Here is a 27,394-nt window from a genome sequence, read left to right as displayed (position 1 = left end):
GTACCAATGAATAAAGCCCATCTGTCTACAGGGAGCAAGAAAGGTGCAAACAGATCGACATTGAATTCTAATGAATCTCTATGGTTTCTCTCTCTGTCACTGCAGCACTTTGAGGGAGGATAAAATTTACCTTTACTTCCAACATTTTCTATAAAGAGGGTGGTGAGCATTCATAACCTTAAAAACAAAGCAAGGCCTACTTTCGCTTTGGTGTGCATTTAAAATTGTTACAATTGAGCTTTGTGCCTCATTTCACTTTAATGGATATGCTACTAAAATGTTGCCCGCAGTTACCAAGTATAAGTAATGAAAGACCCTGGTTGTTGCTTGTCACATTAATTGAAAGGGGAAGGGAGAAAGAAAGGGAGGTGTGTGGGTTTGTTTTTTTTTTTAAAAAAAGCAAAGAAAAATCCAAGGGGTGCTTCAAAGGAAATGTATTTGTACTGAATCAATTTAAATCAGTGTTAAATACTACTGGATGAAACATCTGGTGAATGACAGTTACAAGAATATTCACTAGCTTCTGGTATAATATTGAATAAGGCCTACAAATTCATAAGTGACAATATTAGTGAATGAGCAAATCTGTGATCAGCAGCTAATTTGAAAAAGAAGCTATAAAATGAGTAACAAAATGGGTGGGGTTTTTTTTTTAACTCCTGTTGGCATGAATTCACAAGATTTAAAGTTGTTCTTCATTTTATATGAACTGTATTCAAGAAAAACAAAAGGAGGTACTTTTTCACACAGCAAAAATTTGAACTAAGGATACAGTCCAGCGGGATATAGTGAGAGACATCAATTCAGATGGCTTTAAAATAGGATAAGGCTATCAATAGCTACTTGCCATGATGGCTATCTTATATCTCTAGTGTCTAAGGTAATGCGCCTCTGAAGACCATATGCTGGGAATAAGAAGAGGAGAGAATGTTGTTGCGCTCAAGTTTCATTTGTGGGTTTGTGGGTTGACCACTGCAAGAACAGGATGCTGGAACAGTTGGGCCTTTAGTCTGATCCAGCAGGGCTGTTCTTATGCCCTTATATGGTAAGTGAGCTTGATGACATGCATGTATCAAGCTCTTGTGGTAAAGGTGCAATAAATAGGTTGTATTAGATCTGAAACTGGCTTTTATTCCATGCATCCAACTTCAATGCAAATTTCAATCCTCTTGGTAATGCTCCGAGACTCTTGGTTTTATATTGAGTTGGTATTAGATGGCAAATGGTTTTAGCTGTATTTTATTTTGGACTTTAATATTTATGGGCTGGATGCATGTCACATTATGATCACCATGTTTCATTCATTAATTATGGTGGGCTTCATATTGTTTTTATTCTGCAAGGTGTCTTGAGATAGGTGGTGTGCCTCCTGCATCAATATTCTGTCATCCTTTGTACATTTCAAGCACAAACAGGTCACCAAGTTGTGCCCAACTTTGGCGGGGGGGGGGGATCACATGTGCATGATGTCACACACAACGTCCCCCAACCCAGCCTGACAAACTGAGTCCACCGGGCACATTTTCTGGAGGGGGCATGACCAGGTGTCCCCCCCAAACAGGCTCCAATGGGTGTGTGATGGAGCTGCCGAGGCAGCTTCCTTGGAGTGGGGAATCAGCTGCAGAGACCTGCCATCCCTCTCAAATCAGCTGCACTGTGCACAGCTCCACTTCAGTGAAGGAGACCTGAAGCCTCCTCCGCTCCCTATACATGGCGCACCTGAGGACAAATAAATTGCGTGGAGGCAGAGAGGAATGATTGATCAATGTAAACTAGTGCTGGACTCCAAATCCCTATCTTTCATTGGACCATCAAAATCCTACGGAGGGCATATTTGGAGCTGAAGGTTGTTCAGAGAAATGTCTCAGATTTGGCAGTGGGTGTGGTGGGCAGCCTTCTACCATGATAGATACAAGACAGCAAAGGCCTGAAGTCTCTCTTTTACTGATTAAAATAAGTTGCAATGGCTTCATGCTGTGGCTTCACTTATGTCATGTACATGTGCTCCTGAAGTTGAAGGAGGGGTCAAAAACTGAACTCTGGTGAGCCCTTTCAGAATCCTTCACACACAGGAACTGCACCAATGCTGTGAGTATCATTATTTGGCTTGATTGGCTATCATCTTTCCCTGGTAGTTCTCCTTAAGCAGGGCAAAACAACCATTGGGAGTAGTTCATAATCACCCACGAAGTCACAAGCTTTATGTATTAAAAGTAATTTGTCCCAGAAAATGAACTGCAGTCTTACTGGCAAAAGAGATACTTACTTCAGAGATCAATAGTGGCAGGGGTAGGGAGGGAATTACCCAAGATACATCTTTGTCCCTAGAGGCCTAAGTGTCCTCTGTAGCTAGGAGTGCCCTTGTTTGGTTTGCCAACTCCGACTGTTCCTAGACAGGGATACCCTGACCATTGTAATCTATGCATTAGCAACCTCGATGTTAGACTACTGTAAGGCACTCCATATGGGGCTGCCCGTGGGTCTGGTTCAGAAGCTCCAGACGGTGCAGAATGCTGCAGCGAGATTGCTGATGGGAGCTTCTAGCTGAGAACATGTGACACTGGCTGCCCATCTGGCTACCAAGCCAAGTTCAAGGTTCTTGTTGATTTACAAAGCCCTCACCAACTGCGGTGCAAGATACCTCAGGGATTGCCTGAACCCTTATACTCCAGACTGATCACTAAAATCACATGAAATTCAGTCCTGTGGAACACCCTGACATTAGAAATTCAGCAGGTGCCTTCCACGCCAACTTTTAAATGCCTGCTGAAAACTTTTCTGTCAGGCCTACTCAGGCAATTAAGCGTACATCCTCCCCCCAATGGTCTGTTTATGTTTATCTTTAATTTGTTTTTGCTTTTAACTTGCTTTTAACATTTTATGATTTTATTGTTGGTTTTATGTTTTTATATTGTTGCAACCCACTGTGCTATATATTTTTGATACAGTATGTATAAATATTTTTATATACATACATACATACATACATACATACATACAATGGCAAAGGCAAAGTCCATATATGCAGAATCTGTCCATTCCATTTTTTTCTGTTTCTAATTTTTCTCATCTTAAATTCAGCTCTTCACATTTTTGCAGTATTTTAAAAATAAAAATCATGAAAATCCTTTAGCATTTTACTGCAAATTTCTCTAAATCACCTTTTTATATGCACATTTGACTAATGTACACAGCTTTGCAAGCAGCTTTCCTAATATAATGCATTTTTGTATATTATTTTCATATATACATTCATTTTAAGCACACTTTCCCCCAAAATATGCATTTCTGTGAACAAAATTAAGAGAAGTGTTAATTTTTAATGAAACTGTATTTTGTTTATTTCAGAAAGTGTGAATTTAAATAACTGAATCAAATTTCTCCATCCTCCCTAGTCTATATAAGACAAGACTTCATTTAACATGTAAGCAGAACAACTAATTAGCAGCGTTTTCTTCCCCCACCCCTCTGTCTCACTCTCCCCGACTAATACACTTTACTAATAGTAAAAAAAAAGATTGAGTGGAATGCTGCTGTCAACACAATGGAATTCCAGATAGTTATGGTGATGAATTTCATTGTAAATGAGGATCAATGTCCAACACTACTTTGGAATAGTAATTTCTTAATTCTTATTCAGCTCCAGCAGGAAAGATAATATAACTTGATCTGAATTGACCATGTGATCCTGATGGCATCCCATTAATGGGCTGTTCATTTAATTTATGTAATTTTTAAAAATTAAATAATCATATTTTAAATCCCACTGCAACTATTCGGTTTGAAAGTACATCTTCAAAAAGTTATACAATCTTTATAAATCAGCATGGCCAAAAGTTTAGACTGTTGACTTTACTTTTTAAAAGCTATTTTAAATCTCATGCTTTCTCTATCTTCTTCACTCTCTTGCCCCTTGAAAACACCATATTTCTTTTATGCCTACCTTTTTCTTTGGTGCTATGCAGAAGGTGTCTATAAAGACATCTATGCTAAATAATTCAAGGCTCTGTGTCTATATAGGGTCAACATAAAAGCTAAGGGACACTTACAATGAAAGCTATGAAGCTAACAACATTCCATGTCTCTAAGAAAGTATATAATATGGATACATATAGCCTTCAGAAATACTTGACAGCATCGAAAACATGCAGGCAAGCCCCAACACAGACACTGACATTCATGTTGGCCACACAAGCCCTGCCAACATGTGGTGGTTATTAGCCTAAAAGGTGGCCTACCTGAGTACAGGTACTGTATATGAATGCTATGTTCCTGTCCCAATGAAGAGAGCCCTATTTGCATAAATTCAGACTAAACTGATCATCTGTCACATTGGAGGGCATGGCTGGCATATCTGAGGGGTGGGGCTAATTAGCACACACTCAAAAGGTCACATGTTTATGTACTCACAGGACTACTGTTTCAGTTCTCAGCAGGCATCTGTTGTAGATGTCAGGTCTGAGACCCAAAAAACAACTCAGATGTACCCAGAGTCATGTCAATGATTAAGTTTCGGGCAAATCAGAATCCAAAAGGATAGAGACAGGGATGCTGTCAAAGCTAAGCCAAGGATGAAGTCCAGACAAGACAGAGGGTGAAGCAAGGCAAAGCCACACAGTCTGTAATGATACTCTCACTTTTGGTTTGATTAGTTGGAGCGGTTAGCTCTGATGCCAGAGACCAAGGAATGGGAACCTGTGGCCTTCTAAATGTTGTTGAACCGTAGCTCCCATTAACCCCAGCCTGCATGCTATAATGCACAAGGGTGATGGGAATTGCAGCCCAGCAACATCTAGAAGTCCACAGGTCTCTGGGATATGCTGATCGGTACTGCAGCCATGCTGGTGTCCTTGACCCATGGAGCTTAGTGGACTGTGCTTGCTGAGGAGCTAGAGGTGCAGGAGCTAAGATGATAGAAGCTGCCTGCTAGAGATCCTGGTTATAGATGCCCCTACCGCTAGTGTCTTACACAAAAGAATTTGAACATTTTATTTTACAGAAATTATAAGCTTTATTCTTTTAGGGCTGCCAGGTAGCTAAACAAATAATTCTTTTTACCTTTAATTAACCTGCATCAACAGCAACTCTTTAATGGTTATTAATTGTTAGGACCTGTTACCCAATCCCAACATACATTAGTTCAAGCAAAAAAGGGGCTTCTATCTCGTCACATAGCAGGCAGGTGAGCGGCAGAACCTTTAACAAAAGAAACCAGATAAGAGTTGCAGTGGTGGTAACATATCATGCTTCTGCAAGAAAACCAAACTATTCTCTGGCAATCTAATCATAAAAAAGCTCAGGTTTCCACAAGGGACATATTAGCAGTTCTTCAGGATGGGCTTGGGGTTTTGAAAGTATCTGGTAACTAAGCATATTTTGCTGTTCCACTAGTTTTCTTTAGTTTACTATGCCAGCAACTTTGGGAGAGACGTGGCCAGCAGAAGGCACACTTTCTGGAGGAAACCATTTGATCTTCAGGGACTTTTATACATCTCAGGCTATTTATTATTTCTTTCAAGAAAAAAAAGGTTTACAGGCAAGACTTAACTGGCTGGGTGTCAAAGAACCCACACACCAAAGGAAAGTGTGTGTGTGTGTGTGTGTGTGCACATGCACGCACGCACGCACACACACACCTCATTAAGAAAATGTATGAAGTACTGTTTTCTATTCTTGGCTACAGTGATATGTGCTGACAGGGTCACAGCTGCCTTACTGTGGTTTCCTCAGAATTTAGTTGATCAAGAAGCACAACAACATTAACTTGGGCTCTCTGCAATACACAATCACACTGCAACATAAAGAAAGGTAGCATCGGACATTTAAAAAGTGATGGCAGTACTACAGGATTTTAGCCTGCTTAAAGAGTATTTCGCAAAGAACAGGGTTTGGGAGAATAAGGGCAGACTTCACTAAAGGACATATGAATGCTACTGAGATGAGATAACAAAGATAAGGAAGGAAGTGCTCACATAGGATAAATATTATATGAGATGAGGAGGCTCAAGGCCTTATATTATATTGCTGAATACCCAACATCCTGCAGGTTTTTTCCAATTCAGAATGTGGGAAAGCATCCTGGAAACAGATTATCCACAGCAGCATAATTATTTCCAGAAAAGACTGTAGGGCAGGAGTTGTCAATGTATTGCCCTCCAGAGCTTGATGAAGTGTAACTCCCATCAGCCTCTGCTGGTGAGGCCAATGGTCAGGGATGGTGGGAGGAGAAGCCCAACAACATCTGGCTACCGTGGCTGTAGTGGAACTGTTTAGCCATTTTTGAAAGCATCTATGCTTCTTTGAGAAGTCAGGGGACAGGGAGTATCTATCATGTACTCCAACAGTGATCCAATACAGGCAGGACAGTAAAATTGGAAACATTAAATAATTAGTAAGCGAGGATAAATTCAGTTTATCAGCTTGGAGCACTTGTCCTTTGAACTGCTGTTATTTATTGCTCATAAGACTGCTGCTATCCTGTTTTTATATGCTATTATGACTAATTTAGTTTTTAACGTGCTGTACTGTTTTGTTATAGTGTTATGCTATTTCAATGTTGTTTATATGCTTAAGTTTGGTTTATTTTGTATGATGTTGTTGGTATTGTTTATTATTGTTTATTATTATGAGTGTTATAACCTGCCCTGGAAACACTGGTTTTATATGTCTTATTTAATTAATTGAATTCTGCATGCATGCAGCACCTCAATGATCCAGTTAGTTCCACTATAAAGTCTCAAGTAACTCACCTTCCCTACCTCCTCATGACACCAAATTTAAAATTAAAATGTAGTAATACAAAGTTTACTGAGACTACAACCCGGTCCATAGGTGCACGTGCTCATGTTCCATTGAAATTCTATATTTAGGTTCTTCAGAAGTGTTCTTCTAATTCCTAGTAATCGAGTTCACTCTTCCCCAGAAAGAATATCCAGCATCCCAAACAGCAACTGAGTGAATGGAAAGCCAGAAATAGAAGCCGGCAGATCAATAGATTTGACTGAGAAAGCGTTTGCATTCTCAGGGGTAGAGATCATTGTGTTTCTAAGTGGATCAGAGATATGATCCTTAGCCACTGTGAATGGAATGGAAACTGGATGCCATCAGAGGGAGATACAAGTGCTTACGTGGTGAGGCAATATGGCAAAGAATAGAACTGTGGGAGGAATGAAAGACTGCCTAGAAAATCTTTAAATAAGTCCAGTCTTAAATTCTAATTCACAACAAAGGAATTGAGAAATGGCTGGAGAAAACACTATATTCCATCTAAATAAATACATCTAGAAACCTAAAATGATATTTGAAATTAATTCCCAAGCCTATTCACATATATTACAGTTGCATTTTAGAAAAGTCTCAGTGTACTCCTGTAGACAAGAACATATTTTTTCCATGTATCTCAAAATGTATTTATTTCCTGTAACATTTTCTAAATTGCATTTTTATCCAAGCATGAATTCCAGGGTGGCATACATACAAATTCCAAATTACCAATGCAAGAATAAAACAAACAATAAAAATATCATAATAAAGCAGAGGTAATAAACTAAAACTATTCAACCAACTAAAACAAAACATTACGTCTAAAAACTCTGGGCAAATAAAAACCATGAACTGGTAACAAAAATAATATGATGTTGGTGACAGTCTTTCTCCTTTCAGAGGGCATTCTAAAGCCAGGGCGCCACCACCAAATGGGCTCTCTCCTTCATGGATGTATAATGTACCTCTTCAAATATTTCCTACAGATTGCCCTTTAATAATAAGAGGCCATCAAAAATAATTTAGGTGCCATACACAACTTGGGTCTAAAGTACCTTAGGAACTGCCTGACACTTTAATTGCAGAGATCCTCTGATGGGGTACCTTTGGTGATTCCCCATGCCCCTAAGATTCGGTTGTCCTTCACTAAGGACAGGCCCTGCCCTATGGAACTCCCTACCCTATGGAACTCCCTACCAATAGACTTTTGGCAGGAACCAGCCCTCCCTTTCTTCAGACATCTTTTGAAAAGCTTTTTGTTCAGAAAGAACTTTGCAATGTGATTTTTTTCTTTTAACAAATCAGTATTTATTTATTTTTCTTGATGTTTTAATGATGTTTCTATGGATCTTTTTATGGTTTTACCCTTAAAAGGATACTCAACTTTGCTATATGTTTATGAAAGTGCATATTATTTGTAAATAAATAAATAAATAAGCAAGCAAGCAAGCAAGCAAGCAAGCAAGCAAGCAAGCAAGCTGAGTTATGCCCATCAAATCCCACAAATGCTACCTGACCTGCCAATGGCCTACAACACAAACCATCCTTTTTTGAAAGGCATTTGCTATTCTGCTGGTTAAAACTTTTGAGGTTATTTGCAAGTTACAGCTCACTTTTTCTAACCAATGATATGGTTTGAGCATCTGCCAAATGGGGATTTGAATTCCCAGGTCATAGACTGACACTATGACCACTACACCACATTGGCTCTCTATGAGAATGGGATGCTGGACCAGATGGACCACTGGCCTGATCCAGCAGGCTATTCTTACGCTGCTTGGATATGCTATAGAATCAAAACCAAATTATTTATTCTCCAGAAGATGTTACCTGTCTTGTGCAAGGATGTAGATCTTGCTGAAAATAATTTGTAATAATAAAAATGAATACTGAATAATTGACGTTTGTTTCACACTTTCAAATATATTAACTAGTTATAGTCCTTACAACATCTTAGTAAGGTTAGTAAGTAGTAAGCAAGCTGAAAGAGAGCGACTTGCCTAAGGGCACTCGGGATCATGGCATGACCAAGCTTCAATTTGAAGTTAGTAGGGTGACCCAGGCCTGTGTCTGGTGTATATCTAATGCCCAGGAATTTAATTGAGGTCACTGATGGGGATGACCTTATTAGTCTTTGACCCATTAGGCATTTTTGCCTCTGTTGTTCATTGGAATACTTTGACGGCTTATAACATATCATTCTAGGTTACAGAGAGTAGTGGCCACAGCACCATAAAAGATATTTTTAGTTGATTGCTGTGTTTCCTGATTGAATCTGGTGTTGTGGTCATAGTGTCAGTCTACGACCTGGGAAACCAGGATTCAAATCCCCATTCGGCGATAAAAAGCAGTGGGTGACATTGGACCAGCCACTGACTCCTTCACAGGGCTGTTGTGGGGATTAAGTGAGGAGAGAGTGAACCATTTATGCCACCTTAATAAATGAATGCCTGTGGAAGTCTGCAAGCAGAACCTGAGTATGTCTGCACCTGCAGTTTCCAGCAAGTGATATCCAGAAACATTACTGCCTCCAATATATAGTAATGTAAGCACAACAATGGGTTTAACTAGCTAGACATAAATTTATTGTCCCTTCTATAGGAAATCTGCTATCCATAGAAGAAAAATCACTGAACACTTGCCCATAAGATCAGGAAATCAGGCAAAACTTGTTTTGTAAGCTACTGGCCATTATCTGAGGCAAAGGTTTGAAGCCCTGGCCAGCACAATTATACATAGGAAAGAAGCTTCTCCCTTCAGGTTAATACTCTGTCCACAGTGGTTGTCAGACTGTCATCTAGGAGGATAAAATGAAGCCAAACTCTAATTAGAAAATTTGGACTTCCTATTACAGTATGCTGATTTTTTTAAAAATCAAATGTGATTTCAAAGAAGGTCTGTAACTCCATAGTAGAAACATCTTGCACACATAAGGTCCTAGGTTAACATTCCTAACATTTCCAGGTAGGTCTGGGAAAGCCCTCTGTCTGAAAACCTGGTGAATTGCTGTCAGTCAATGAAGACAATACAGTACTGAACAAAAATGGCAGGCCATTGGTCTGCCTTAGTATTAGGCAGTTCCCTATGTCCCATGCAGCAAAACCATCAGTGCATGGATGTGCAATGGTTCCTGCTTCTTGGACTAACAAACAAATGGCAAGGTTCAACTGGGTTGATAAACAATTTACCAGAATTTATTGTGACAAACAGCAATGTTGTACTTTGGAAAGAACTGCACTGATACAGCAGTACCCAAAGACATCTGTTCCGTAGCATTTGCTTCAGGTGGGCTTGTGGGAAATTGGAATGTGGGGAGGGGGAAATTCCTTCCAGACCATCATGACCAGTTTTAACAGCTCATAGACTCAGCAAAACAGCTTGGAGGATCAGGATCATTGACATTAAGTATCATCTGTAATTGGATTCTACATAGAGAACAACTTTCAGGAGACATTTTTGTCTTTGGAAAAATAAAGAATTTTTAAAAAAGCTAAACATATGGGTACTGAGACTACAAATACGGATTTCGTGACAAAACATATGGAAGCCCATAAGGAAAACAAGGTTTCTTTGCCAAAATATTGTACTGAAAATTTATCCCTTGATAAGAACAGTACAAATCTACCCTTTCACTGTACAACACTGTTTGCTGATGGATTAGAATGTTATAAATTCACATGCAAATTTGGCAAACTATTCCACTGTTATCATCTTTATTAGATTTACGAAGACAGTCCTGCTTATTTTCTTTTATTTTCTTAATCCCTTTCATCACTTAATAGCTCAGAAAGTAATGGATTTTCAGCAAAAAAAGGCTTATTACAATCAATCCTGTTGCGCTGTTGTGTGCACTCTCCCTCTTTCTACTCGATGCTTAACTAATGAAACTTATTTTTCTCCAGAACCTCAACAGAAAATCTTTTTCTAAGGGAAAAATATGCTTAATACAGCACTGACATGTAATACCACAGCTGCACTATTCTTCTCCTATGGGTGACCACCTAGAGCTTTGCAAAACCCACTATTCATACTGTACTCACTAAAGTCTACCTTATAATAGTGAAACAAGGAGCTATTAAATATATACGTTTCACTTCAAAATCACTGTGGGACGCAATCTATCCTCTGGTGACGTCTAGGGTTCTTTTCCTCTATCCTTTACAATGGAGTAGTGGTGAGGTTAAAGGAAGTCCTACTGAAACTGCCACTATTGTTTTAAACAAAGAATTAATTTTATTGACCATGGGTTTAATTACTAAGAACATATTTACATTCAATTACTAGTTAACATCAGGAACCTCCAGAGCACTAATATACAGAAATAAAATACATATAGTTTATGTGTATGCGTGGCAAGTATCCCAACCCATTCTCAGTTCACAACTACAATCACCTACTTACTGGCTACTGAATGAAGGGCTGTTTTCATAGAATCATAGAACTGTAGAGTTGGAAGGGACCCTGAGGATCATCTAGTCCAACCCCCTGCAATGCAGGAATATGCAGCTGGTCCATACAGGGATCAAACCTGCAACCTTGGTGTTATCAGCACCATGGTCTAACCAACTGAGCTATCCAGGCTTTTGTTCAATATGAACTTGCCAAGTCATTAAGATCAGAGGCTCATTGCAGGAGCCTCTATTTTCCAAGATGAGGCTGAAGAGAAATACTTTTCAGTTTATGGAATATTCTTCCCAGACAAATGAGAAAGTAATTTGTCTTAACATAGTTTACAGAATGAGTTAAAACAATTCACCAAACTTTCTAAACAATAAGCTATGGTGTACTTTTTTTTATCAGCATCTTTTAAAGTAGAGGCATCACCTTGCCAACAAAGGTCTGTATAGTAAAAGCTATGGTTTTCCCAGTAGTGATGTATGGAAGTGAGAGCTGGACCATAAAGAAGGCTGATCGCTGAAGAATTGATGCTTTTGAATTATGGTGCTGGAGGAGACTCTTGAGAGTCCCATGGACTGCAAGAAGATCAAACCTATCCATTCTGAAGGATATCAGCCCTGAGTGCTCACTGGAAGGACTGATCGTGAAGCTGAGGCTCCAATACTTTGGCCACCTCACGAGAAGAGAAGACTCCCTGGAAAAGACCCTGATGTTGGGAAAGATGGAGGGCACAAGGAGAAGGGGATGACAGAGGATTAAATGGTTGGATAGTGTTCTCGAAGCTACCAGCATGAGTTTGACCAAACTGTGGGGGGCAGTGGAAGACAGTAGTGCCTAACGTGCTCTGGTCCATGGGGTCACGAAGAGTCGGACACGACTGAACAACAACAACAATGCTTTTTTATTCAATTTTTGTTATATTTATGGCTTCTATTATTAATACTTCAGATTTGTATGGCAGCTGTTATGGGTCTTGTCTGCTCCCTGGCTATTCTCTGTTTTGTTATTATTTTAATTGTATTAATAGATTATTTGTATGATGATGTAGATACAAACCTCATGTCAGTAATCTTGTCGGTCAAGTGCTTTAGTCTGAAGCCTTCCTACAAACCATATGCAAACACGAGGTTGCTGAAAGCCTTTTCAACACAAATGTGGAATATATCCGCAAGGGTAATTGGTCATAAAGCAAGGGTTCATAGGAGTCAAAGACCTCAAGAGAGGTACTCAGAAAAAAGAAACCTGGGAACTTATACTACACAGGGCAATGATTACAAGAATATGGCCCAATTTTGCCAGTATTTATTCATGTGATCAGCTTTATTCACATAACTCTCCCTATTGACTTTGGCCCTCATTCAAGCCCAGGGAAGTAAATAATAGGTCTTTTTTCCATTGACTTCATGAATGAAATTATTTGTGCATTTGTGGAATTGGGCCCCAAGCCCATTGAATGAATTGTAGTGATAGATTGTTTGTAGAGATCTGACCAATGAACAAAGCAGCTAAGGATTCCACTCCAGCGTGGGCAAAAGAGGATTATCACTGAGGCATGCTTGCTCTCCAGTGAATGTTCCCAACTGATAGATTTGTACAAGGCTGACTTTGTGATTAGTCCGGAGATATGAATGCTTCCAAATGTAAGAACAAGATGGAAAAAATAACTTTCACAAATTGAAATGCAGTACTCAATTCAATTAAAACAAAATGCTGTGATCTGGAATTGACCCAAGGCTATACGATAAAGTTATTTGTTTTGTGCCAAGTTTAGTAGCTGTTTTCCACAATGCCCATTCATTTAAGTTTTATGGAAATATTGACCTTTTCACCCAGAACAGAAGCAAACTAATTTCATTAAAGTTGTTAGAGGCGTGTGTGTTTTTGTGTGTGTGACCATGCCAATTCTAGAATTTCATTCTACTTTCTGCAATGTAATGCTTTCTGTTCTCTCCCTGTCTTGTACCAATTCATTCCATTGTTCAAAAATGGAACTGTCCAGATGGCCGTGTGTCCCATGCTGGCATTAGCACCTTAACAGTGCACCAGAAGTAAAGGGAAATATACTCACATATTTGAGATATGAGCTCCCATTTTTTTGCTCACAGTTCTCCTTTTTCCTATATGATCCTACTAGCCCCCAAATTATATTTAGGACTACTAGGACTCTGCATTTGGAACAATTCAATCTTCACAGCTTGCCTGTGTCCATAATACAGCAACAGCATGTCCAGTATTCTGAAAATGTTCTTTCTTAAAAGCTGTCCACTACATGCACTCTTTTTAAAGAATGTAAGAAGAGCCCTTCTGAATCTAGTCCAGCACTGGCCAACCAGATGCCAATGGGAAGCATGCAAGCAGGAGATGAGTGCTCCAAGGATAAAGCGGGAACATGTGTTATGAAGAAAGGGAGGGGAAGGAAGGGAATTGCAGCTTTAAAAAAGTTGGATGGGAGATATCTCAAAATTTGCTTTTTAAGAGTATTTCAAGTAACATGAGTTCTTTCTTTTGTATATAGTATTATAGAGCTCTATATAGCAGACAAAGACCATGATGCTTTGCAGCAACCACTAAATGTACTTTTATTGAACCAAGTATCTTTTCAATGTGCATATTACATTTTGGTAGCATATTCATGACACTGATACTGGGACTCAGTTGCCTTGTTCTATATACAAGGGGTTACTAGATTCTTGAAGAAACATAATACAACTTTTTGAGCGGTTTGTAACAAAATGCATTAATAAATTCCACCCTTTCTGCTGTTTTGATGTACTGCAGTTTTTTTTATTTATGTTGTGATTTTATTTTATTGTATGCAGCCCACTCTGGGACCCCATGCTAAAGGGTAACAAGCACTAAATAGATAGCAATTTTAAAGACTGCCTCCCTTTCTATCTCCCATGCTTGGAAGTCAGCTCACTACCATGAAAGGTAGCTGGCCTCTCATAAAACAGCTTAGTTTCCAGTGGCATGTAAACCCAACACATCTGAAAAATAGTGTCTAGAAAGGATGTGGTCCTAGATAGCTCAAGGGTCAGATAAACAGACTCCACAAGCTCCCAATGAGACCCACAAGCTGTAATGCATCTACCACTGGATTGGGTGGCCAATAAGGCCTGGGCACTACAAATGTGGTTTAAAGCAGTCCTGGATAATGGCATGGGGACCTCTAGTCCTAGATATTGAATCGAGTAAAGCATCTACTTTACTGCCTGCCTCTTTTGTGCTACAACTCTTCAGATTAACACATTATAGGCAAAACCAAACAAACAAACCACACAAAGCACTGAAAGCTATGTATGTACTGCAGTGTGCACTAGATGGCACTGTCTCATACTTTGGACTTGACTTGTGGTGCTCTTGACAAAAATGGTGGCCACCACTGGACTTACGGTAAAACAAGAAAAGCCCAATTGTCTGACTAGAGTTACCAGCTGTCCTCCATTTGATGTAGGGTCAGTGTTCCAACAGTATTATCATGCCATATCAGTATTATCATGCCAAATGCACTGTAACATTCCTAAAAGTTGCTCCTCCACCATCAGTTAACACTTTTAATGTCCTTTGGAGTTCCAAAAAATTGTTTGGTGGTCTGACATGAGAGCTGCTAAAAAACAAACTTTCAGAAGATATTCACTGCATGTGCGCTATCGCTTGTGCATCCAGCAGCTCTAATAAACTCATGTGAGAAAATACTGTATGTATATTCTCTTTAGACAGAAACAGCCCTAAAAGTTTCCTGAGGAAGGAGTTAGAAAAATTCATGCTTGATAGCAATTTATACCCCTAAACTCTGTAAGAAGGAACAGTATTTGCTACTTGCCAAACCAGCACATGTTCATAGAGAGAATGCGGTCAAGTGGTCAGGAGCAGAGCTGATGTTAATTAGCAATGAAATGAGGAATGAACCAGCATTAGCCCTGAGACTAATCAATGGGAAAAATCACTCCAAGCAGGCAGCTTAATGAAGTACTATACAGCTGTTTATTTTTAGTCTTTTTTTTAGCCTGGAAACAAAATCCCTATTAGTTAAAAAAAAACATTCTAACTTGTTTTTAGAGACACGATACTGTATAGTTCTGATTTGGCTTTTCTGTTAACTATTTTAGTCTCTGACACTGTCACAATTTACAGAACTTGGAAAATTAAGGTGACTCAGACACACTAAACTATTAGTGCCTATTATGTTGTGTGATCAGCCCTTCTTGTTACTACAGTTATGGCTGTGAGTAATATTAAATAATACAAAACATAATATAGTGCTATTGAGAGTTCAAATCCTTTTACATGTTATATGTCAATAGTTCCTTGCCATGTAACATAGTCCCAATGAGAATTGCACCTCTCCCCATGCCTACTATTACTATTATTACTTAAAGAGATGCATCAGCAAGCAATGCTTTTGGTTCCTGTCTGCTTTAGCCTTTATAGTAACTATACAGGGGGCAACCATTTTGCACATGTCCAATTGACACATGAATGCCAGTGAAAGGCTGTTTTCAACCCCAGTTGATGGCAGCATTGAGTGAGTATGCATGTGTGTGTGTGTGCATGCATGTATGCATGCTTGTGTGTGCATGTTGCCCAGAACAGTGTACTGTCTCCGGTTTGCAAATATCTCTATAATCCATGGTACACTATCCTAATACTTATAGAAAATAAGTCCCTTTAGTTAATGCTGGTGCACCACTGCAATACTGATACAAATGTCGCAGGGAGATTAGAGGAGCAGAGAGGAAACAGCTATTCCCTGCTTGCCTCACATAAGATACCAATGAAATTGCCCCAGCCCTCACTCAACTCTTGACTGCTCTGGGCTGACTGTGAATTTCTGGAAATAGCTAGCCCTTGACCAACACAGAGATGATATTCAACTTGTTGCCCAGGATAATAAATGCCCTGGGTGAGGGGAGCTCACTGCCTCTGTTTTTCTATTCATCAAGTGCCATTACTTTGTTTTGTGTCGTGGAAACAAGCATTCTGTTTAGCCCAATTTAATAATATAGTAGGATGATTTTATTATATGATGAAAGTAAGTAGTACATTTGTTTGTGAGTGCTATTGCACTTTTATACAAATAAATCTGATTCATTTCTAAATTAAATTACCTTTCTAAGCAATATTAAAGAGTATGTGTTTGAACTTAAAATATTACTGCAGAGCTTTCCAAACTGTGTGTCGCGACACATTAGTGTGTCAGTTCCAGTGTGTAGGTGTGTCACGTGAACACTTCCTGTGCTCCTCTTGGGGCTGAAAAGGGGTTAGTTTATCCTCCGGTTTGCTAGTAAAACTGAATTACTGTGTTGTGAAATGATGCATGTCTAAAAGGTGTGCCACCAACATGAAAAGTTTGGAAAGCTCTGTATTACTGGTTCCTTACACACCTAGTTGCAATAAGCACTGAGTTACAAATGCTACCATTCTGACTACAGTGAAGCCTTTTCTTCAGTAACAATAGAACAAAATACAGGAACTTTTCTTAAACCAGTAGCTCAAGTAGCCTTTAAACTGATATCATCAGGGACAATTTCTAAGTCAAGTTCACCTCTGGAAGATGAAAACATTACTGTGAATGTATTCATTAGGTCTGGACTGACAAGTCTAAATTAAAATGTACTGTGTTTATAAAGGAGGGAGAGAGGCTAGAATGAGGGGGTTGAGGAGACAGAGGGTGTACAGGACAGCCCCAATATTATATAATATGCAAGATATTGAATAGTCACGTTATTTGCACTAAGAAAGCTAGAGAGCAGACAATATAGATTTTAATTTTCAAATGATCTGTGTTTTCCAGGTTTAAAAGCTACTTTTTGAAAAGTGACAAAACACAGATGTATTTTGATGTAACTCATCCATTTCAATGGAACTTACTTCAAGAAAGGATACTAAGGATCATGACCTCTGGAGAGAATTTTCAAAGAGAATGAAGATTTGTTTTGAAAGGGGGATTTAGGTACCTATCAGTCTGGAGCCTATTCTTAAAATGTTGCATTAAACTGAACATTCACAAGTCTGACTATAAATCAACAAAAGTAGGTCAGCTAAGTATGAATGCTTCCCTTTCCCAACAGGCTGGGCTACAACTGTTCTCCCTAAAATGCTGACTTTCCAAAAAGTGGGGAGGTTTTTTGTTTGGGGATTCGGTTGATTTCAAACATGCCCCTGTTGGTATTCTCAATTCCAGGCCCATGCTGAGGCCTGGGGCATGAGTCTTGTCCATGAAATGTGCCACCACAGCAGCACTGCCTAATCTCATCTGATACTACACACTAGTATGCAGTAATGCAGATCCAGAATTTACTATTGAAACCTTGCAGTGGTTCACCCAGGGCCGTTTCACCCTTTAACTCTCTGGTTGGTTGGGAGGCATGGGGCCTTCCTGGCATGACAGTGTAAGTCTGGAAGGCCACAGGCAGGGTCCCCCAGCAAGCTTAGCCCACCAAAGCCCAGGGCAAGTGTACCTGGCTGACCCCCTCCCCGCACAGGCCTGCTGTATTCGCATGATTCTTCTGAATGTGGAGACAAACCCTGAGACTTCCAACAGTTAAGAATATGCCTTGTGGATCAGACCAGAGGCCTGTCTCATCCAGCATCCCCCACCACCACTCAGTGGCAACCAGATGCTTCCAGTCAGGCCAGGAAGGCAATATATTTCTCCTGCTGTTCTTAAGTAACTGGTATTTGAGATGCTTGCTGCCTCTGATCCTAGAGGTAATATATAGCTAGTATCCATGAATAGATCGAATAATGACTATTATCAATGCCAGATTTTGGTCCCACAAAAATGTACTATTATTATGCTAAAGAAGGTAAAGGACCCATGACAGTTAGGTTCAGTCACAAATGACTCTGGGGTTGTGGCGCTCATCTCGCTTTACTGGCCAAGGGAGCCGACGTTTGTCCGCAGACAGTTTTTCCAGGTCATGTGGCCAGCATGACTAAGCCGCTTCTGGCAAAACCAGAGCAGCACACAGAAACACCGTTTACATTCCTGCCGGAGCGGTACCTATTTATCTACTTGCACTTGGACATGCTTTCGAAGTGCTAGCTTGGTAGCAGCTGGGACAGAGCAACGGGAGCTCATCTCGTTGCAGGGATTCAAACCGCTGACCTTCTGATCAGCAAGCCCTAGGCTCTGTGGTTTAGACCACAGCACCACTCGCATCCCTTCCGTTATTGTGGTAGCCAGTGCTATTTTTCTGGAAAGAGATGCTGGAACACACCATGAACACCTCCCTTGTTCTCTTACAATGGCAATGGAGCTTACCTGAGAGGCGCTGGAACTGAGTTGCAGTTAGTTTCGGCTGAAAAAAAGCCCTGGTGGTAGCCTAACCTACAATGAAGGAATCATTTCTCAAATTAATGCATACTTTGTATTCTAAACAACAACACAAATACTGTAGAATTTATTCTATAGATATACTGCCAGTATCTCATTTCATGAAAAGATCAATCCTTTTATTTTTAACTAAACTCAAATGCTTGTGGTAAAAGCTTGGCAGCAGCTATACATAGTGACTGCAATCCTATGCATTTTCAGTGAGGCTTGAGTGAAATGCCTCAGGTTCATGGACTCTTATGTAATCATCTGTGGAATCTGTCTGAATACCCCATGGTTCAACTAAAGGCATGGATACAGAATGGAAGCCCCAGTAGATATGCAGAGACATAACTTTATGGAGCTAGCTTGACATAATCTCAAATAAGAGATATTTTGCATTAAACTGTTGACCTCCCCCAGGACTGGCCCAACACAGTTTATGCCTGAGGCAAATGACAAGAGGGCATCATCCACACACACATCCCTTCCGAATGGCAGTTGACAACATTGTCAACACTGGTGACAAGCAGCATGTTTAGGTTGGCACAATGAAAGTCACAAGGCCTTCAAACGTGGCAAATTGTTGGTGGTCTGCCACCACTACATCTGTCAACTGTTTCTCAAAAAGCTCATGAGCTTGTTTAAATGAATCTTCAGGTTAGTGTGGTTGTGTGGTTCTTTTCAGTATAAAATACAAATCATGCAAGGGGGGGGAGATAAGAGTGGGCAAGAAAAAAGTGTTTTGAACACAAGTTTTTCAATTTCCTGAATACTCTCATTTGGTGCTTTTCTAAATACCCCTTTTTAATTAAAAAGCAAAATGTATATGCATTGCAAAAGCAACACAAGAACTGCACGTGGTGCATTACCATCCAGGTAATGTTGCCTTTTTAAAGCCTGATTTGATAGCTCATGGAAATCTAGCTCAAGACCCAACACTATGCAATCTCAACAGCTGGTTTGGAAATTGCTACAGATTGTTAAGAGGAGGGAGCTGCAAACTAGAGATAGGCGTAAGGAAGGTTAGAAATGATAGCCTTTTCTTTAAATAAAAACAGAAAGAAAGACAAATTACCCCAAAGACCATATTCTTTAAATCATTGAAGCAAAACATGTTTATTTGATTTGTTTGTATGCCTATTACAAAAATGCTACTTTGGGATTCTAGGAACCCAGCCTGTCAATTTTTCAGCCTCTGCACTTTCATGGTTGCTTAGAGCTGTTTAATGCAAATACAGTTCCAATAAGAGATTTCATGCCCTTAAATTACACCCAGTTAAAGGCGAATGAAAATGTAAGGTAAATAACTATAATCAGCCACATTATCTTTCTCTTGGCACCTCTCACTTTACAGACATATTTAAAAGATACCTCTGGGGTCCTATTCTTTTTAACAAGCAACAGAGTAGTTCCTGGAATATTACTTATGATGCTATGCTGTGAACATGACACACGTTAAAATGTTACCTAGAGATCTGAAACAAAAAACAAAAACTGTCGCTGGGCCATGCTTGATTTCTTGTTTAGGAAAAGGATGAAAGGGACATCCTCAACCGGGCGATGAAAGACAGATGAAGAGAGTCTTTCATGTACAATTCTGTTGACCAACAATGATGCAGGAACTGCACAGGAATTCCGGGAAGTCAAAGAGAGACACAGTCGAGGATACAAACCATTAGTGTCTTGCTATCCTGTTCTACTGGGGTTTGAGGCTCAAAGGGGAAGTGGGAGCAAGAAACATGTCATGTTCAGCCAAGGCAAGTCTCTTCATCTGAATCTACCTTGGGGGGTGGGGCTGGATTCAGGGATCACAACATCTGCAAAACACTATGACAACATTAAAATGCTTGAACCCCCGTTCTACTCAAAACACTCAATTCTTATTCTTTTTTCATCTTTGTTTATTGGCCTTCTTGAAAAAAGAATCCAAGCTGATATAAGTATACTGAAGCCACAGAAACAACTGCCACCAATAAAATCACACAACAAACAATAGTTAAGATACAATGGGGTAGTTGGGCTTAAATTATAATGTTCATACATGAACTGAGGGCCCTTCCAGATGACCTGTGTATTGAGCATTCATCCTGATTTGCTTGCACAAAGCTTAGACAGAGGTTAGACTATATTCAGTCTCTACTGAACATTTATTCTAATTTGCTTGCAGGGTATTTACAGTGGTACCTCTGGTTACGTACTTAATTCGTTCTGGAGGTCCGTTCTTAACCTGAAACTGTTCTTAACCTGAAGCACCACTTTAGCTAATGGGGCCTCCTGCTGCCGCAGCGCAATTTCTGTTCTCATCCTGAAGCAAAGTTCTTATCCCAAGGTACTATTTCTGGGTTAGCAGAGTCTGTAACCTGAAGCGTCTGTAACCTGAAGCGCATGTAACCCAAGGTACCACTGTAGTTGCATTTCCATTAGACATTTATTCATCCTACACTTTGGAAGACATCTCCCAGTCACTTTCAAAACTGCAAAAAGTGGATTTGTTGTTCTAGGACCACAGAGCACTTTAATTTACTTAAAATGTGGAAGCCTAAAGGAGGAGCCCTTTCAAAAAAATACTGATAGTCTTGAGACACCCCATTTGTCAGGGCTGGAGTCAGATGCAGGTCAGCACAAAAGACACAAGTTCCATTCTCAGAGACATTAACTCTTTAGTCAAATAAATGGCCTACAATTCAGCAAAACAACCCAGTAGGTCTTGCCCCAATGGAGCAGTTGCCAGGACTGAAAGTCCCTGCCTTCCACCCTTTCTAAGGTTCCTCCTCTCTCTGATGTTTCCCAAGCAGTCTCAAACTGCATCTGCACACCTCTGGCCTTTGTTCTGCTCTCCTTGTTATTCTGCCCATTCTTGGAGACCAGGAGGAGGGGAGCTTGTTGCAGCAGGAGAGGGAGACTCCTTGGATTCTTCAGCAACCTCTTGATTGAGTCTGAACAGCTCCCTGCCCCAGGATCTTTCTGCTCACTAAACCCTGTTGCCCCTTCAGCATCCAGCCCCTCCTCCCAATCTTCTTTCTCTGACCCTTCCTCAGTGTCCCACCACCAACCCCCTGGCTCTGAGCATTCCTCCTCTTGATTTTCCCTTGGGGATTCACCAGCTGGTGCTTCCCAACACCCCTCTGCATCTAACCAGTTCCTGACACCATTATACCTACACAGCCAAATAGAGGGTTAACTTTAATATAGTGATGAATAACAACACCTATGCCTAACAAATAGAACTGAACCAAAAGTTCACATTTGCTAACTTTAAGCTCAACCCTCCTGCCAAACAAATGATTCCCATCTAGGTTAGATTATTGCAACGCATTATACGTAGGGCTGCCTCTGAAGACAGTTTGGAAACTTCAGCTGATGCAGAATTTGGTGGCCAGGTTGTTCACGGGAGCAAGACAGTTTGAGCATATTACACCGATCCTGGCCCAATTGCACTGGCTGCCAGTTAGCTTCAGAGCCCAATTTAAAGTGCTGGTATAAAGGCTTAAACAGCTCAAGGACCGCCTTTCTCCATATGACCCTACCCAGACCCTGTGATCATCATCTGAGGCCCTTCTTTGTGTGCATCCCCCATGAGAGGTCCAGAGGATCACAACCTGAGAATAGCCCTTTTTTATGGTGGACCCATATTTGTGGAATACTCGCCAGTGAGGTTTGGTTGGCACTTTCATTATACACCTTTAGATGCTGGGCAAAAGCGTTCCTCTTCAATCAGGCCTTTAGATGATTAACATCTTATACCACTTTTAAATGTGTTTGTGGAAGAGGGTGGGGAGCAGGAGTTACTGGTTTGTAGTTCCCCCCTTGTTTTTATAATGCAGTTTGTTTTTTATATTGTTCTGTACTGTACTGTTTTTATGGTGCATTTTGTATTTTTATGTTGTGAACCACCCTGAGATCTACAGATGAAGGGTGGTATGCAAATTTAATAAATGAACAAATTTGCCCCTCCCCCCCAAAAAATGTATTGGAGAGTTAGGGGGAAAGCATGCAAACATTTGTTAGTATAGGGGGTGGAGAATGAGGAGAACTAACAGCAGCATTGAATCAGGTCCTCTGTAAAGGTTTGAGGGATAGGCTACCACACCAATAAACATCAGTAAATGACTCCAGTGAATTTCTCTCTTTGAAAGAAAGAAAAAAGGAAGATTAGGTAGTCTCTTCCTCCTTCTCTTATCTTCCATTCAGGACTAACAACAGAACCACCATCCTGACCTAGATTATCATCAGTGCCCAAGCTGCCACATATTTTGTTGCTACAGCCCTTGGGATGCCTTTCCCCATGGATCCAACGAATATTCAGTTTTAGCTCCAGCATTAATGATGTGCTATTGACAGAATGACAGGTTTAGGGCACAGCTACCAGACAATTGGATCCAGGTTAATCCTATTGTTGAGTGAAATGAGACTGCTTCTGTGTTTGTTGTTTCATTAATACTGTACCCATCTCCAATGCATCTTTAATAATGTGGTTTAGAGTCTTTTTAGGGCAGAATGGGAAACTGGCTTAACATAGAAAAAGAACCACTCATATACTTTGTATGGAATGAAAGTTTACTGTCCCCCTCCCCCCTTCTCTTTCTCTATTTTCTCTCCTCCTTCTCCCTACTTTTCTTTCCCCCTTAGCCGCACATTGGCTATAACAAAAAGGTTTCAAATTGACTCTAACTGGTGTGCATGAAAGTTTCTATGTCTTGAAAACAGAGACACAATGTACTTTTGTTAATCATGAAAAATATTTCAATAAAAATATATTTTTTTAAAAAAACAACCCTAGAATGCCACATGAGCACATGGGGGGACTGTATTTCAATGTTCTGTGTAACACACACACACACACACCTGATGAAATTCACATCCTGCTAAGAGCAACAGCAATATGGCTTTTTATTTTAGCCAGCTGTAGTACACCTATGACTTGTATATACTTTTAATGAAAACTCATGGGAATGGTGCACTTATTCTAATCACTTCTGTAGTAATATTCCAAAACAGTTATTCATCAAATGTGGACCCAGCCAGCCCTTAAAAAAACATCTATTGGTCTTGAAAATCATGACAGCTGAAAAACAACAAAACAAAGCACCCTTCATTGCTTCAATAATTGTTTTAGACCCTATAGCATTTTTGGAACAATGAGGGTTGTAATGCAAGCCAAAGTTCCAAACATCGGTCTCAGTGAGTATATATATGCCTACCTAATACTCTCTTTCTATGAGAACAAAGTAAAAACACACATTGTGCTTTCCTTTGCTGGAATTCACACAGGGATGTTTTCACCCTCTAATGGACCATCTTTGCCTTCATTGTGCCCTCCTTTCTTTTTTTTCTTTGCAACTAAAATGTATTTAATCAGTGTGGTGCCTAGAAGTATTACTGTAAAGCACAGAAACTGAATCAGCTGGTTATCCATCTCTTTCCATGCAAATCCTGAACCTAGAGACAGTTGGGGAAAACTGCATAGAGGCCATTTGCCTGTGTGAGACACGCTATGCTTGCAGGAAACACGTGGTATTACAATTTTCAAGCTGTCATTAAGAGCTCATCTAAACCTTGCCTCGCTTTGGCAAAACCTTGCTTTGACAGGATGAATCCACACATAAGATTTTTTTTCTTTTTAAATGGGAAACTTTAAGCACTCAAACTCTTTTGTAAAAAGATCTGAAGCATAAGCTGAATAACAGCCACATAAGAAAAGTTTTACCACTTAATCCAGCCCTTAATGATCAAGAGATATAAGAAAAGTGTCAAAGGAGATAAACTTAGTTATCCCAAATAATGCATCTGTATCTTCTTTGCCAAGGGATGCAGATCTAAAAGTTTCTGTCTTGTGCTAGGAATATAGAAAAATGTCATAACCTCTCAAGGAATCAGCTTATCCTTTACATCACGCAAAGCATCCTGGTCACTTTACCATTGCTGCAAGTAATGGCTCCTTAAATGACCCCAAATACATTTTAAAAAAAATATTCAGCACTGTTTATTTCAGACATTTCTAACCAAATCTTCACCACAAGGTCCCAGGGCAAATTACAACCATATGATCATGCAGCATTTTAAAAAGTCAGTTGAAACAACAAATAAGCTCTTTCAGAAAACCAGCAACATTGGTATGAACTGGGCATCTTGTGAGTGTTTGAGCATGTTTGGCCCTGCTTTTAGGAGGATCAGTAGTTTTCCCTCAAACCTGTAAGCTGTCTCTGCCATGATTCCTCTACATTCCCCTTCAAAGGAGAAGGGGAAGCTGTGGTCTACCAGAGGTCCTTGGACTACTGCTTTCATCATTTCTCACCACTGGCCACACTGGCTGGGGCTGATGGGAATTGTTGGTCCAATAACATGTGGAGGGCCATAGGTTCCCATCCCTACCAGCTTTTGCAGGTACTCTACCTATCCAGAGAAAGCAGACCTCACCTCTGTGACATACACTCTGGTTATATCTAGGCTGGATTGCTACAATGTACTCTAAGTACCAACCTCAATTGGTGCAGAATATGGCAGCAAAAGTGCTGTAATAACAAAGCTTTCTGAACACATTACACAAATTACTCTGGCTGCATGTTCATTTCCGGGCCCAGTTTAAAGTACCAGTTTAGCCTTTGAAGCCCTGAACCAGGAACAGCCAGCAGAGGAGGGGGGGCAGCTTACCAGCAGGGAAAGGGGAAGGTGTGAGGCACCAGGAATGTTGGAGACCTGTGGAAGCACTGGCAGGAGTCACAGATTGGCCATATGTCCCAACAAGCTAGAAATCCCAAAGGGGAAGATTGTGGGTTGCAATACTAGGCCTCCAGGTAATTTAGTGCTGGGCACACATTACCACCCTACATATGAAATTATCCAGCATGATAGTGAGCAGGAGGATTAAACCAAGGTAGCATTCAAAAGAGAAAGAACTGTAGTAAATGAATGCCAGACATGGCAATTCTTTCCATTAAAGGTGACTGGGAGTTGGAAAAGTTCAGAAAAGAGGGAAGGTGGCCTCCCTCTTTTGAGGGGAAAGGGCCAGAGGAGGTGTTGAGGAAAATTAGAAAGTGAGAAAAACCCTTTGAAGGGTTTATTTTTATGTTTGTAAATTTATGTGCCCTGCTAATTATTAAGTGGTATAAAGTATATAATAAATAAATAAATAAATAAATAAATAAATAAATAGGCATGGACATACCTGGAACCTCTTTTTCATTGTTATTTTTTCCATAATGAATCCCACAGGTCACACAAAAGCGGCTTGTCTGTTTGGTAGTGGGTGCTGCTGCAAGAAAAAGCTAAAAACCTTTTGCTGCTGCAAGAAACAAGCAAAAGCAAAAACCCTCTACTCACAGAGTCTTCCCCAGCACATGCATTGTCTGCTCCTTGGATCCCAGTCAAGAAGAGCAAGTAGCTTATTGGCATTCAAAAAGCACATCAAATTCCCATATCCGATACTGGTGCCAGATTTAAAATGCAAAATAAACAAAAACAACTCTGAATCCTTTGTATGGTTAATTAGTTTTATGCTGTATTCTGAAGGCAAAGAACCCATTAACTGTCAGATATATATATATATATATTTTGGTTACCTTTATCTAGTAAATCCCTCTCTCCCTATTTTTACCTGTTGGAGATGCCTTTTTGATTTTATTTTTTTTATTTAAAAAAAAGTTGTGTGAGAGGTTTGACAATTTTATCTTCAGAATCCAGCTTCCTCCCCAGGGCCTCTAGAAGCTACTCTTCCAGAGGGTGATGAGATACATCTCATCTCTACTTCTCTTGCACATGTGCTCATGCACATGAACCCTAAGCGGTGATGCAGCGGAGTCTATTTCACTGCAAGTACTGAAGTATATATTCTATACTATAGATACTTTGGAAAAATCAGTCCATAAAACATTTTTGTCAGTGGTAATGATCACAAAAAAGGCACAACTGGGGAACTCAAGATTCTTCTAGACATCTTGGAATGTGGATAAGAAATTAGTTTCAAGTCACCAAAGTCAATACCAACCATGTCTGGTTTACATTGGACTGGACAAGCAAAAATGGTTCACGAATTTAGGGTTCCCTAAAAATTCTCTTCTCCCTGTGCACTCCTGACGTTCTCGGACTACAGTTCCCATCATCTCTAAACAATGGTCATGCTGGCTGAGGCTGATGAGAGTTGGAGTCCAGCATCTAGAGCAGGGGTGGTTAACCTCTGGCCTACAACTTCATTCAGCTCCAACCAGCATGGACAATATTCAAGGATGAGGGAAGTTAGTCCAACAACATCAGGAGGGCCACAGGTTCCCTGTCCCTTTCCAAATGCATGGGCTATATGTTGGTCCTAGGAAATAATGAAATATTGATGAAGCATACTATTCTTTCACCACATTATGCAAAAGTGGCTATGACATTCAAATCCTAATAGCATTCGCCAGTTTCAGGAGAAACACCTTTTTATTAATTTAATATTGACAGCTATGAATTTGTGCTTCTTTCACGTTATTGTCAAAATTTACTTTAGTTGTACATGGAGAACATAAGAAGTGCATGCGTGGCTGTAAAATCAAGTCACTCTTTGCTTCCGGGTGCAAAAAAGCAAGCAAGCTGCAGTGTCCCGAAGATCCCATTTTCCCTCTGTTATCTCTTCCCTGCAGGGAACTGCTGAGCTTAACAAAGTAAACTTGACTTTACTTATCAGAAGGAGCCCAGGAAGCTCTACAAGGAGTAGAAATCCAAACAAATCAGATGTAAACTAAGCATGAAACCCTGGAGATTGCTTAATACATATAATAAATGACCCATGTCCTGGTCTCCAGTCAGTTAAGAGATCTTTGGTCATTAGGAAACATGAGCACAACTGGGTCACCTAAATCTTATGTGAAATAATTCATTAGTCTGCCAAACAAGAAGACATTAATATCACTGGAAACATCATGAGAATCTAAACCGTTT

At 40.0% G+C, this 27,394-nt stretch overlaps 1 protein-coding gene across 27 annotated transcripts in view; it reads right to left on the bottom strand.

Moving 5' to 3' along the window:
* ESRRG (estrogen related receptor gamma) overlaps positions 1 to 27,394 on the bottom strand; it is a 472,603-nt gene that overhangs the window by 302,626 nt on the left and 142,583 nt on the right. The window lies entirely within an intron of this gene.

Source organism: Podarcis gaigeae (genome assembly GCF_964106915.1).
Source record: "Podarcis gaigeae genome assembly, chromosome: 3".
NCBI classification, from domain to species: Eukaryota; Metazoa; Chordata; class Lepidosauria; order Squamata; family Lacertidae; genus Podarcis; species Podarcis gaigeae.
Note: the sequence above shows the minus strand (reverse complement) of the source record. Positions and strands in the feature narration are given on the sequence as shown.